At 35.1% G+C, this 14384-nt stretch overlaps 1 long non-coding RNA gene across 2 annotated transcripts in view; it reads left to right on the plus strand.

Annotated features, from left to right (window-relative positions):
* LOC148216424 (uncharacterized) overlaps positions 1–13057 on the plus strand; it is a 46227-nt gene extending 33170 nt beyond the window's left edge. The window contains exons 2-5 of one of the 2 annotated variants that reach the window (XR_015795424.1): positions 825–1036; positions 7625–7800; positions 10781–11097; positions 12308–13057. This is a non-coding gene — a long non-coding RNA (uncharacterized LOC148216424). The remainder of the gene's footprint in view (positions 1–824; positions 1037–7624; positions 7801–10780; positions 11098–12307) is intronic. The other variant, XR_015795425.1, reaches the window with a different exon arrangement.
* The last annotated feature ends 1327 nt before the right edge of the window (positions 13058–14384 follow it).

Genomic DNA, 14384 nt, shown 5'->3' on the forward strand with positions numbered 1-14384 from the left:
TTGTACATTATAGCTTTTTTTCTTCTGATCTAACATGTTCTTTCAAGATATAGGAAACAGAGTGATTTTGTACCAGAATTCACAAACAGCAAATGTATTTACTTATTTATAGTGAAAATAGTAAATACATGGTTTGAAATCACTTCCTATAAAATCATATCCTCATGAAATTTAAGCACAATATAAACTAGCAATTGTATGCAGATCAGCTACACTCCCTGAGTGAATACATTAAAGGTTTTGCTACTAATCAAATCATCGGCTTTGGCTAGTTCCTACAGCAAGTATAGGGAATTCTGCAGTGAAAATACAAATGAGTTTGTATTTTTAAAAATACTATAGTCTAAGGGAACCATATGAGCCCTTTTAGATCGATGGCACTTTACTTCTTCTCTGGTGCTTTGGGTATAAAACTCCACTTCAGATTCATGGTTTCCCCAAAGGTATCCTGAGGCTACTCTGCTTCCTAAAAGCAAACAAACAGCAGTTCTTCTGAAGAAGCAGTGTTGACACGTAACCTGCTTTTGTGAAGTATATTCCCTAGTCGTTTCTACAAAGTAACATAAGATTGAGGCTGGAACATCCAAAGAATGCACAACCCTGATAAACAGCTTCAGTTAAAGCGCACAGAGACATGATATTGCCCAAATCAACAATTTTACTTCCTTCTCTGAAATGTCATCAAACTACCACTTTCAGAAACTGCTCCCTCACAAAGGTAAAGCCCATTGGTCTCTCACAAGAACACAGAATGCTTAATTCCTTGAGTCTGATAGCAGTAGGTAAACATACAGTTGTTTTGCTGTGGTTCTACTTTTAAACAGAAAGAAAGCAGAAGGGAGGAAGAACTTTAAGCAGAAAGACTCTGAGCCAGAAGAAAGGAAGAAAGCCAAAAAAAAAAAAAAGACTTGGTGAACAAGCTGTGGACATGCTGAACTTTGAAACTGTCAACCTGGAGTCTTTGAAGACCAGATTTTTAAAATGGGATCATCCAGAAAGAACAACTCTGGGCCAGATTCAGAGTATCTTATATGAGGTAGTGTGAAATACTTATTTCATTCATTAGATGAAATAATAAATAAGTATATTATTCTACTCAGGCTATACTCATACCTCTATCACATAAGCTTTCCATAGAGAATTGGGATTCCAGGTCACAAGCAAACCTTACACTAAGACTTCTGTACACTCAAGCTTACCTTTGCAAGCATCAATGCCTAACGTGGGGTGGGCTGAGAGTGGAGCTGAAGAATCACACAACACAGGGTCAGATATCTTCTTCCTATATGTGATGGATCTTTGCAAGTGTGATGCATGGATAAAGATTTAGAAAATCTGGGCAGAAGCCAATTTTAGAAAATTATATTAATAAAAAATGGAGGGGGGGGGTGTCTAAGAATTATATATAAGTGAACCTTTTCTTTGGCAAATGATTACTATGGTCTGTGCCAAATCACTGAGTTTACATAATGGCTGCAAGAATTCACATGTCCTGGTTCAAAGATCAAAAGAAAGCATCTGCTCCTGACCACAGGATAAACACAAGATTGCTGTCCAGCTGGAGACTAGTCGCTGGCAAATAAATAGTCACAATAATAAAGCAGAGATGTAACCAGCTCAAAGGCCATGGCCTGAATATTGAGCTTAGTATATTTATCATAAACCTATGGAGAAAACTCTTAAGAATGACCACAATTCAGAGCACGGTACAGTAAAATTAGGAGTACTAGATCAATGGAATGCTGAGAATATCCATGGTCTTTTTTTTTTTTTAATGATCATTCCACTATTCATTTCTTCCTTTATAGTGAAAGCTTGTTCATTTCATTTTTCAGCAGTTAAAATCATATTTATTCCATAATTTATTCATTCAATAGATTATTAATTTTTTTATTGATTTCTGGGTATTCTACTCTATTTAATCAAACTGCCAAGCATTTTAGTATGCGTCAAAGTGATCAAGATGTTCTAACCCCTCCTGGGTGCTATAATAAAATGAACACATGTTATTCCTGAAAGCATTGAATAAATAATAAATGGACATTTGGTATTAAATGTCAGGACACAGGACACAGTCAGTAGCCTAAAGATTCTAATCTAAGTTGGAAAACTTATTTGAATGTGAGAACAGGAATGCAAAGAATGCAAACAAGCATCTACCATCAAAATATGATGTTTGTTGGATGCTAGAGATGAAAAAAAAATATATCCAAATTTCTTCTTCTGGCAGATCAGCACTGAGAAAGAGCACAATGGATTTGAGATCTGACTGTGTATACATTCTGAACAACCATTCCTGGCTGCCCAATAATGGTCAACTATCTTTTAAGACTCTGTTTCTTAGAACACAATAGAATTACTAGCCATATTTGTACTTTTCTCAGGGAGGGGGAGGCTGACATTAATTGTTATTTTGCCATCAATTACATAATCAATCAAATGAGTAACCAGTCCAATATGAATATCAACCCAGACTTTCCATCCATCCATCCATCCATCCATCCATCCATCCATCCATCCATATGTACAGAACCATAACACTATATGCAAGAGGTAAGCAGTGTTAGCTATTTTGCAGAAGAGGAGTAAGAAATATCCAAAATGTAAAAATGAAAAATAAGAAAAAGAAAATGGAACATAGGTAAAATCATTTTACACCCTTCACTACATTTCTCCTTACCCTTCTATCTTTGAAAATCACCCTTGCTTTCACAGTATTGATCCATCTTTTCATATACTGCCTTTTGTTCTTTAAATTTCTCATCTCTCTCTTTTGACCAGCTCAAAATACTTCTTTCATACTGATTGCTCACTTTTGTATTCAATCCAGATTCATTCAACACCTATCCTCTGTCGCAGACACCTTAAGTACCCCATTCACAATGTTTACAAATTACTTTAAGACTTCTCCATACATACTCAATTCCCACTTCCATATAACAAAGAGGACAGAAGCATACTCTAACACATACCCATTGTCACCTCTTTTTGACAAGCTTCCATTCCTTGTAACAATGTCATATTACTCTGTATCTTTCTACCAGCATTTCCATTTTTTCCCACATTTTTTTCCACATTTTCATGGAACGTTTTACGAAAGTACACAAATCCTTTTATTTTCTTTCATGTTTTAATGTGTTATCTATCTTGCAATTGTTCACTCCATTTCCCCTGTGAAACACAACTATCTTGGCATTTGATATATAAATGTTCAGATCCATACTTCTTACTGCCTCATATCATTAATCTAACATTAACTAATGTTAACACTGAAAATCATTTGGGTTCTTGGCCAAGAGCACAGCATTGTCTGCACAGAAAAGTACATGCACATTCGCATCCTTCATCCACACATCTGTAACAGCATTATATATTTACCCATAAATACATTTTTAAAAGCCAAGGACATCCTTGTCCTCCTGCTCAGGGTTGAACCATTCACTAAGCTTGTCATTTAATTCTTGTTCATTTTGTATTTCCATTATATAAGGCTCTTATCATATTCAACAGAAACCTTCAGCATATTTGTGCAAAACATTCTAAATTTCTAGCCAATTTTCATTGCCACCCAGTTTCTCTAAGTCAGTAAATGTACAATAAACTTTCCTTCTCACTTTGCTTACTCCAGAGTGCACGGAAATGAAAAATCTTAAAATCTAGCAGGGAAAACTATATTTTTTTAATGTTGCACAAGTAAGTGGCATACAAATATTAATTAAGTGTGTGTGTGTGTGTAGTTTCCTTTAAATGAAACATATCTTTAAAATTTTCTTAGCAGCATTATGGGAAACTTTTGCAACTGCCTTCTTCTAGTTACATAAACCAGGAGACAGTGAGTTTTAGCTCTACCTTAGGCGTGAAGCCAGTGGGTGACTTTGGACCAGTTTACCTTCTCTCAGCCCTAGGAAGAAAGTAATGGCATGCTACATCTGAAATGATGCCGACATAATTGCAGGGTCTTGTCCAGGCAGTTGCAAGGACTCAAGACTTACTGCACATGCATGCACACACATCCAAATGTGATATCTGCAGTCATGCATATCTATTTTAATGAGAAAGGGCAGTGTCAAATATCAAAAAGCTGATGGGGCATTTTGTACGGAAATGAGATCTCTTCTTGAATGCAGATAAAGCTGATTTTTATGGAGTTTGCCCGGCAAGTATAAGGAAGTATAACATTCTGTTTTTATTCTTTTCTATTCTTGATGAATATGTTATTAAGAAAGATGATGTATGGCATCCTCAGAGACTCAGAATTAGACATCAGAGAATACAGATTAGAACTCCATTATTGGATCAGATCAGATACCCAATGCAACTGAGAAAATATTATTCACTGTATTCACAGTAAAACGAAGCAAGGTTGTTGTTTTTTTTAAGTTAAGTTAAAGTTAAAAAAACAAACTAAGTATCAGTTAAGCTCTGTACCCACTCAAGATGCTGTGATTTTGGTGTCTAATAAGCACAAGAGAAGCAGATCATTTAATTAGCGTTTCATTTGATCCCAGAGCAGGAATTGAATGAATCCTGTACCATTTGCTCCACTCATGGCAGATGAATTCTGCATTAGCTTACTCCATCTCACTACTTTGAAAAATGTCAGTAAATACAATCGCAGTATTCATCATATTGAAGGCTGATTTTCTATTTCTAATTTCTATCTACAGTGCTGCCCACTTTTACTTCTTAGATGAAAAATGCAGTGTGTTTTTACATATTTTCAAAGGCCAATATTGCACATCTCTTCATGCCTACTTAGGAGAACTTTGGAGTAAGATCATGGAAATATGCAAGTTATCAGAGTAATATGACGTTTCCTAAGCGAATGTCATACATACATACATATGTGCATACATACATACATACATACATACATACATATATATATATATATATATATAATATAATATAATATAAATTCAGGAAAAATGAGAGGAATTATTGACAACTGGCTGGTTAACTGAAAATGATGGTGAAAATGATAAGTGGAGAAATAAATGCTTTATCCAGAAATTACTATTTTAAATTCATATATATGACATATATGAAAAAGTAGTAAATACCTGACTCTAATATGTAGAATTCTTATCTGCTGTATTACACACATCAGATAGGAAAAAATATTATTTTACTAGTACTGTAGATCAAATGATTTTCTGCTATCACACACTGAGTATGAGCAGTTGGTCAAATGTAGATATAAGTTTTCACTACTTTGTACTGTATTTTATATTACCTACATAGTATCTTTGCCATTTCTTTTAGTCCTTTGAGTTTCCATTGGTTTGGGATTCTTAAAACTAATGTTTGTTTGTTTTTACCTAATGCCCAGAAACCATTTATTACTGCCCTTCACTCTTTGGTCAGCTCATTTTGTAAATGCACAGAATACTGTAACATGCACATAATAGGACAGTGGAATCCATCATTTTGGATCAATGGGCACATTTGACATTTTGAGAGCCTGTTGTGAATACTTAGAAAAAATGACCGTCACTAGAAGCTTGCTCATTCACAAATAGCTGCTACAGTGTTTTGACCAGTCACAGAACGCCAATTTACCAGAAATCAAACTAATGACGTAGTTCCCTGCACATATCTCTAATTCCACCAGATACTCCCTATCAACCTCCAGCTTGTTTACATTTTCCTTGGGTAGGTGGGCACAGTTGCAAATCAAACACTAGACTACAGTCACTCTCCATTATCATTTTCAAGGAAATCCTTTGTGGCCTATTGCAAACAAAGGCATGCTTGGAAATAAAGATGAAACTGGCACTTTGTTTTGTAGCATGCCAACCTTTTTAAACTGTGTTTGCACAGACATACAGAATATTAAAAACTAGAGTGGGAAAGACATCTGTATTCCATTACTAGGATCTCACTTAAGAAAAAAAAAATGATACTGGTAGACTTATTTCACTCTATTTTTAAAACCTAGGATGAACATTGCAATTATAGAAAATTCTACTGAAATAAAACTGAATGATGAATGATGCCTGTTCCAGGATGTGAGGTTTTAGTCTCAATATTTCACATTTAGTTAGTATTTTATGCTATTGTAGAAAGCAAACTGGACTGTTTTTAACTTCCTCCTCCACTAGCTATAACCAACAGTAAATTGTTCAGGTACTTCATGTTGGTCTTCTGAAGCATTAAGGAATGATTGGTGTCAGAGGCAAGATATTAAGCTTGACAGATCTGTAGTTTAACCCTCTGTTGTCAACCCCCACGTTCAGGGTTTCGGTTTGTAAGGGAGACCTTTCACAATTCGCCAACCACTTGACTTGAAAAATTCTACTGCTAACACGGCAATGGGATGAAGCAATCTTACTGTTTTGCTGCACAATGACATATTTAAGTTTGTACCCTTAAATGTGTTTGAATAGTTGTCCATCTTTTCAATATTTATAAATTATATTAAGTTGTAGATGAACTTCACATCTTTATCTGGCAGACCTTGCAAGATTTATACACTGTAAGATAAATCCCTGTGGTATGAAATACTATAGTACATTCCAGCATTTTAGTGTAGTCAGCAGAAAATATTGGAAAAAACTAGTGAAACATTGCTAGTTGCAGTGAAATTGCTATTCAGTTCCTTTCAGGGGCATCCAGAGGAAACTCAACATGGTAGACACAGCCAATCAAAATCTTGACCTCGTGTTCATATCTATACAAACATGTACAGAAGGATAGAGCTTCAATTCCCAGTCACACCCATCATTTTCACTTTTTTGATCCCCTCTGTAGATCACCTGATTGCTCTACTTCAGTCCTGTTAATTAAGGTACAATGACAATTTGAATTGACATGATCATCAGCAATCTACATCTAAATGTTGATCAGAATTTGGGCTGCAGTGAAAGAGAAGATCAACTTACCCTCCTAATATTTTCTCAGTATCTTCCAGTTCCCTTCTTTTTGGAAAGCCCTGAAGTATGCTGCAGCTGCAAGCCAGAATATCTTCATTATCCAGTGTACTTAGGTGTGATACGGCTATTACTTAACTATATGACACTGCATCTCCTTCTCCTTCTCCTTCTCCTTCTCCTTCTCCTTCTCCTTCTCCTTCTCCTTCTCCTTCTCCTTCTCCTTCTCCTTCTCCTTCTCCTTCTCCTCCCCCAAACAAGTGCTAAAATAGGTGCATTAACCTTTCTGATGCTTAATACAACTATCCCCCCATTGGAGTCAACCAACTGTACAAAAAGGCCAAAAAAGATGCCAGAAATTCAGGCCCCAAGGCCATGCCACGTATAACTTCAAAAAATAGGTAAAAATTTAAAAAGTAGAGGTAAGGAAAAACATACACCTAATAAATCAACAGTGTCATTATATGCTGTATGCGTTGCAGCATGTTAGTGAAAAGAGCAGTGTGTTTCTCTGGTCTCACCTTTGGCTTCTTTTAGGCAGCGTTTTCAGGATTTCATAGGCAATGATTTGGGAGGTTAAATATAAAATCTAGTCTGACAGATTTGCTCTGGATGTGATCAGAAATAAGTACATCTCTCAGTGTTCATGACAGATATCTTTTCTGGATATTGGTAGAGATTTCATTTTTTATTGAAGGATTTGTAGGTACACTTGATCATTTCCCAGTTTTGACTCTGTTTCACTTTCACAGCCTTTCCAAATTCTAAGGAGTGCCATTCATGCAATCCATTTGAGGGAAATAATTTTCATCATCATCATCATCATCATCATCATCATCATCATCATCATCATCAATATCACAGTCTGATTAAAAAGGTGTTGACTCCAATGCTTCAGGTCCCAACTAAAGACATTAGAATCAAAGAGGTATTGTCACAAAATATATGCTGTGTCATTGTCTTTATTATTTAATATTATTCCTATTATTCCTACCACTACCATTATTATGGTTGATATTACACAAGGCATTTAGCACCATGAGCACAAATCAACAGCATCTCCTTTCTTCAAGGGTACGATCACCTTGTGACTTCACATACTGTAGTTAAATGTGGTCTTTGATAGATACAGATGTTATCATCTCTAGAGGAGGTCCTGTCAAATTCTGGTGAGGCCTCTTTGCCCTGATAAACTTTGTTTCCACCTTTTTGATGGAGAGTATGACATTTGAATCATGGAAATAGAAACAGCATAACATTCACTGCCATATATATTGTGGTAGCAGCACCCTAGAAAACTTTAAGAGAGAAAAGACAGATTCACAAAAATTAGGACAGGTGATGCTTCACATTGGATAGTAATTTTACATGACCAGAGGTTCAAAGGCATTTCTGTAGAATGTAATAATATCCTTAAGTTAATTTACAAGTACAGTAATAGCTGATGTATGTTTTAATATTATGAGGTAGGCTGTTGCTACTATTGTAGTAGTTATTTATTAATTCATTCACTGAACACCTAGGTCTTGATTAGTGAGGATAATGAATCCCATGAAGTGGTTGCATTATTTGAATTTCCACTGTTCAAAGTTATATTTATATGTAAAATATGACAACTAGTTCCAGCTCAACAAAAATGGGCAATGAAAAATTTTAAACATTTTTATATGTCCATTAATGATATACTTTATTACAGTAAAAGATATGAAGAATATACTTTTATTGTTAACAAAGACAGAGAGTAGTTATAGAAAGCAAAATAAAAACAAATACACACACACACACACACACCCATAGATTCAGGCATTCCGACATCTTGTCCTATTTTCAAGTTGCTATGACTGTGTTCATGTAGTTCAATCACATCAAATTTTTGCTGTAATATAATAATAAGCCTCTTCTTTTTTTGCACTCATATAGTGTTTTTATGTGAAGGGATTTTCCTTTTGTCCATTTCGTACACACAAAGATAAACAAGTGCAGAATGAAGTAGTAACATCTAAAACCCCAATGATAACCCAGTAACCTCAACTGCACATGCACTAGCCTCTCATTAACTGAATTTTGATTCTCACTGAACACAACCTGTTATCATTGTACAATTCCACTAAACCAAATATTGCATTATTCAAACTCACATTAATTGTAGCCTAGCTGTATATGACTGCTTTCCTCCAGGAACTCAAAGTTGCTTGTATAATTGTCAGGCCCAGCCCAAGAATGACAGAGAAACAGTCCAGGCAATTCCAGTTCCTTTATTGCTTACACCATGTAGACAAAATCTTGCCAGACTAAACCTGTATTAGTCTAACCTAGTGGATATACCCTGGGAGATTCTAGGCAGTGGCTATCCTAAATCTCTTCCTCTTCCCACAATCCAGCTCTGGACTGGACTGTCTCTTGTCTTACCCCCCAGCTGGAATGTGCTCCTTCCTTCCTGAGAACCTGCTGTGTTACTGGAGACCATCACATCACCTCCCCTTCGTAGACATTTTCCATCGCAGTAATGATCCTTCCTCCAATTTTATCATTATAGCAGTTCTGTGAGGTGGGTTAGTTGGGTCGAAGTGATCCAGTAACACTGTATAAAGGAATATGGATTTCTTGAATCCTAATCCAAAATCGTAAACACACCACCATTCTGGCTCTTAGAATTTGTCAAAAGCATTGCAGAAGATGGATAGAAGTCTCCTTGATTTGATAAAAACCATAAAACCCGAGAAAAAGGCAAATATTGATATGGGAATTCAAAAGAGCAGCTTTTCAGAATTGCTCTTAACCATTGTAACTGCATCAAATAATAGGCAGTCAGATCATTGTGACATTTTTTTCTTGCATATAAAAATGTTATGTTTGAAATATTAGATCATGAATAGTAGTTATGATTGGCCATTTCCTCTAAGCAGCCTTGTGCATGCTTGATTATCTATGCTTAGCCAAAAATGCATTTCAGCTAATTTTGTCCATGACCTCTGGATTTTTAAGAAGTCTCCCAGCAGCTGAGATAAACACCCCTTCTAGATGTGATGTTATATTTCCATCTTAATCTATTTGCACTTAACTCTTTTTATATGCATAATGATATTCCTGGCACCGATAATTTCCAGAAGTTCCTTTAAAGTGCCCTTGGTTGCTAAGTTCTTATGGAAGCAGTTTGAAATACATGATTTAATATGATTTAGCTATATTTTTCCTCTTCGAAATATCTGCATGTCAGGGAATAAATCCACTGTTATTTAGAGATGTTGTATATGAAAGTATGAATTTAGAACCCAGGTGGATAACTAGCAGAGAAACCTAAATTTTTGATAGTGTTATATTAGAAATTTTGTGTGCTTAGATCTTAGAGCAGGATGAATTTTCATTCTCTTCCTCCCCCCAAAAATAATAATTCTAACCAAAAAGATGCAAAGCTTTTTCAAAGGCATTTCAGTTCTACTACTTGGTCACAAGTCACATCTTCATCAAAATCCCAATTGTTCTATGTTTTATTTACTCCCAATCTAGTCTATAGTCCTAGGACAGTGTTGTCCAAACTTGGCCACTTTAAGATGAGTGGACTTCAACTCCCAGAATTCCCCAGCCAGCATGGCTGGCTGGGGAATTCTGGGGGTTGAAGTCCACTCATCTTAAAGTGGTCAAGTTTGGACAACACTGTCCTAGGAGCTCCTGGGTCTCCCATCTGTGTTCTGACAGGTTTGACCTTGCTTTGTTTGTTTCAAGACCAACCCAAATCTGCTAGGTGGAATGACCTGGTATAGAATTCTGTATAGAGAGAGACACATACCTACACACACACACACACACACACACAAGTACATTCACAATGGGCATAACAATTCTAAAAATGGCAATGCAAGTATTGTAAATTCCTCCCTCACCTTTCTGTTTTCTTTGTTTATTTCCAGCTGACACCTGATCACTTTTGAGGACTCAATCAAGCCATGTTTTATAGTGTAAAACAAAATGTCTAAGAGAGCTGGAGCTGCATATCCAATCTTTCCTTCCTTTTCCAATCTCCTTTATACTTAATATAGTCTTTACTATATTGGAAAATGTCTGCACTGAGCTTTCATTTTGTTGAATGCAAGTAAAACCTTTGTAGGATCAGGAACTCTGTGAAACCATCATTCTGTGGTCATGGAAGCTTGAATGTGTAGAAGTCCACTGTAGTTTTGGATGCCTGTCCCATTCTTCTTAAAAGGGTGGCTTGCAGTCTGTCCAGGTATGGCATCTATTGTCTGCTTCAATGCCAATTTCTTATGTTACTTCTTTTATTTTGTCTGTTCCAGGTAAAAAGGAGACCAACAGAGGAATCCCTTGTTTTAGTTTAGCTGCGAGTGAGCAGCACCAGAGTTCTTCTCTTTGTCATTGAAAACCCAGTAGCAAAGAGAGATTTTTTTCTTTGAATTTCACCTGAAGATTTTGGGTGAACTGAGGGTTTGGTTTTGTTTTTGTAAATCTCTATACAAAGCAAAGATGTCATAAGCCATAAAGTATTACCCATTAAAATAATCCAAAATCCATATTAGCTGTTTATTCTGTATCTAATATATCAAAAGGCATATTGGCCCCAGCATTCCTTGTATTCTGAAACTTTACAGGTCCTGTTCAGACCAATTTAGTTTGTCTTTGAGTGAACTTTCTCTTTGATTTATCTCACATATACACTTTTTATTTCTGTTGTGAAACTATGGAAAATTTACTAGCTAATGTTTGGCTGTCACTTTCATCTCCAAACTAAATATTTACTCAGCCATTCAATTATTACATTAAAAGAAATGAAAATCTCTTTACCTTCAACAAGATGTTTTTCTATGTTCATTCTATTGCAATTAGTACTAGCGCATTGAAATTTTTCATTTGAGGTAAGAGAAAACTAATAATTAACTATAATGATGACAGTTATGAATTAACACTTTTCACTTTCAGATTAGATGATTCTAATAACATGTAAGTCTCATAAACAATTTATCCTTTTATAATCCCTCTTCAAGAGATGTTGTGACTGCTTTATATGCAAAAGGTCTTCAAATGGCTTAGAAGTATCAATCGTTCTAGCTTGTTGGGAATTTAAGGAGTTACAGTCTCAATATGATTAAAGTGTGTAATAAGAGGGAAATGTGAATTAATGTATTCATTATAGAAATTGTAGTACAGAGCCATATGTAAATGCTTGGATGATGTTTAAGCAGTAAAGTCTTTGTTTTTTCATTGCACAATTTTCACCTGAAGGTTTACCAATTTTATCTAATTAACATTCTTTTCTTTATATGTGATGGATCTCTGTATTAATTCAGGACACATCATTGGCCCTGTGATATTAGTAGTTCACCTACAGAGAAAATATATATATATCATAAAGAAGTAGGACTAGCCAGCTCATTTGGTTTAAATGATTAGCATTTGATTTTCTTCTCTTTCATTTCTTCTAGTTATCACTGCTCTCTACAGAAGAAGCAAAATTCAATATCCTTCTTCAATATTATCTCTTCAATAGTGATTTCTTAAAGTGAAAGTAGATGTCATGTTCAAGAGTTGTGTTTCAAAGTATGAACTTTCAAAGTTTGCTATCAAGAGACACAGACATTTTAGTCAAAAGTAATAACAGGACATAAGCTATTTTGGGAATGTACCTATGTGTTTCAGAATTATTGCTAACAAAGTAAAATAAGACAAAATTATACATACTTGTGTTAAGAAGCTTTGGGAACAGGATCCAGAGGAGAGATTTGAAAGAGGAAACATTTGTTGCTCTGGTTTCCTCATGAGAAATACATATATTATGCTTCTCTGAACTGAAGGTCACCATTTCCTTTTGATTTGTCTCAGTGCTGTAACAAAATAATATGAGTAGCTTGAGAGTAAGACAAACAATTTAGTCATGGCAGACTTTTGTACAGTTGCTGTGAGAATTCATTTGTGGTAAAAATGTAGAACATCCCTATTTAGACATCTAATTTATGTTGTATAAGCCTTTAGAAGTCTTCATGGGGTCCGTTTTTCCCCAAAACCTCACTTATGTTTAAATACATGATGGTGATGATGGTGGTGATTGTGCTCTTGTGATATGAATATTTCTTCTTCAGGATTAATATTTTGGTTCCTATTGAAGTCATTAGGATTTAAGCAAAACTCTATAGCTACTCCAGAGAAACTGATGGGATGTTTGAGCTGAGCTTTGAGAGAAATTGCAAAAAAAAAATAAAAAAAATTAAAAAAACCTGTTTATGTTTATTTTATTTTTTTCATTGAGAAGAAATAATGTCAAACATTGAATGCCAAGTTAGGTCATTCTTTTGACAAAAACAGAATGTACAACTCCCAGATGAAATTCATTGATTATCTTAGAGAAACACATTTGATTTGAGTTGAGAAATATGCTGATCATAAAATCTTCTATTTGAACAAGCTTGGATAATCAGCTGTGAGTACTTCAAAGTGATGAAATGGTGGTCATGCTACATGAAGAAGTCTGTTTACTTTCTTCTTGTTTGGTACCACAGTATAAAGATAGTTTCAATTCATTTTACAGTCCACCATACAAGATCATACAGCAATGACTGATTCTAGAAGCACTGTGGTTATACAGAAACTCTGACAATCATTTTGACTATACTTGCAGGCCTAGGTTGTTCAGCTTGAGTGGCCTGACCTCAGTTCAGCCATGCTGTTAATGCTGGGCACCACTGTGAATGAAGACAATCTATTTCCTTACTTAAAACTGAAGAATGTAGCTAGCTTTGACCTTGACCTAGGCCAAAGCAATTGCTTTAACTTCCCACTTTCCATCATTAGTTTGCTTTGCCTTTCAGAATATTTTTTTTATGTTTTATCCATTTTTTTCCCCTCTAATAAATACTTGGTTCAAAAGACAAGTTTAAAGCTGAACTCTACTCTCCCCTGAGAAGCATCTCTAGGTGCTATATAACATCATGAGTATAATAAGTGATTTATATGAATACAGATTTTCCCTTAATGAAAGAGAAAATAGCTCCTGTCAGCAAAATAATAAACTGAAGTTGCCCTATTCACCTCTTGTTCTTTTACCCATCACATATAAACATTCTACTTAATTAAGTGTTCTGAAGCATTATGAACCCTAATAATATTTTCATAAAAAATAATGCTCATTGTGCAACATACTCTGTGTATTTGGACAGTGAGAAGAAAATCTCCCAAAGCTCCAGAGATAAATGTTTTTATGAAACATTCACAGTTTACATAAAATTAAATGGATGAGTCCATTCTAACTTGAGAACTTCTTAATTTATCATTTTTTTAAATGGTGGCTTTCATTATATTTCTGTTCCTTCAATTCTCTATCTATCTATCTATCTATCTATCTATCTATCTATCTATCTATCTATCTATCTATCTATCTATCTATCATCTCACTTCACCAGTATGGAGCTTGCATCAGCATTTCTCATATAATTGCTATTGGTTGTGTGGAATCAAAATGCAGGACACAAATGCAGAATAATCAAAGCTTCACTGCAGTGTTTATTG

The sequence above is a fragment of the Python bivittatus genome, unplaced genomic scaffold (assembly GCF_059951505.1).
Source record: "Python bivittatus isolate LINGU-HERP-01145 unplaced genomic scaffold, Pbiv_v1 ctg000060_np1212, whole genome shotgun sequence".
NCBI lineage: Eukaryota > Metazoa > Chordata > Lepidosauria > Squamata > Pythonidae > Python > Python bivittatus.